Genomic DNA, 846 nt, shown 5'->3' with positions numbered 1-846 from the left:
AAAGCTCTTTGTCTAAGGCCGAGCGAGGTGGCTCACGCCTGTAATCCTAGCATTTTGGGAGGCTGAGGTGGGCGGATCACTTGAGGTCAGGAGTTAGAGACCAGCCTGGCCAACATGGTGAAACTCCCTCTCTACTAAAAATACAAAAATTAGCCAGATGTGGCGGTGCATGCCTGTAATCCCAGCTACACAGGAGACTGAGGGATGAGAATCACTTGAACCCAGGAGGCAGAGGTTGCAGTGAGCGGAGATTGCACCACTGCACTCAGCCTGGGTGACAGAGTGAGATTTTGTCTCAAAACAAAAACCAAAAAAAAAAAAAGCTCTTCTATTGTGCCTGGGTTTGCCTCCTGCTGACTCATAAAGGCCAATTTGTCTGCTCGTTCATGCACACATGCCCTTGATGTTTATTGAGCTCCTACTATGTGCCAGGCCCCATGCAAGACTTCCTATCCTCAAGGAGTGCAGACTCTAGCAGGGGAAATAGATCAGAAACCAGACAAATATAATCTAGTGGCCTAAGTGCTACTTATTAGTAGTACCCACTAGGTTAGCCTAGAGCCCTGGAGGTACATAAAAGGCACCCAGGCCGGGCGCGGTGGCTCAAGCCTGTAATCCCAGCACTTTGGGAGGCCGAGACAGGCGGATCACGAGGTCAGGAGATCGAGACCATCCTGGCTAACATGGTGAAACCCCGTCTCTACTAAAAAAATACACAAAAAACTAGCTGGGCGAGGTGGCGCGCGCCTGTAGTCTCAGCTACTCGCAGGGCTGCGGCAGGAGAATGGCGTAAACCTGGGAGGCGGAGCTTGCAGTGAGCTGAGATCCGGCCACTGCACTCCAGCC

The sequence above is a fragment of the Rhinopithecus bieti genome, unplaced genomic scaffold, assembly GCF_001698545.2.
Source record: "Rhinopithecus bieti isolate Rb0 unplaced genomic scaffold, ASM169854v2 scaffold_6776, whole genome shotgun sequence".
NCBI lineage: Eukaryota > Metazoa > Chordata > Mammalia > Primates > Cercopithecidae > Rhinopithecus > Rhinopithecus bieti.
The sequence above is the reverse complement of the archived record's forward strand: the minus strand, read 5'-3'. Positions refer to the sequence as shown.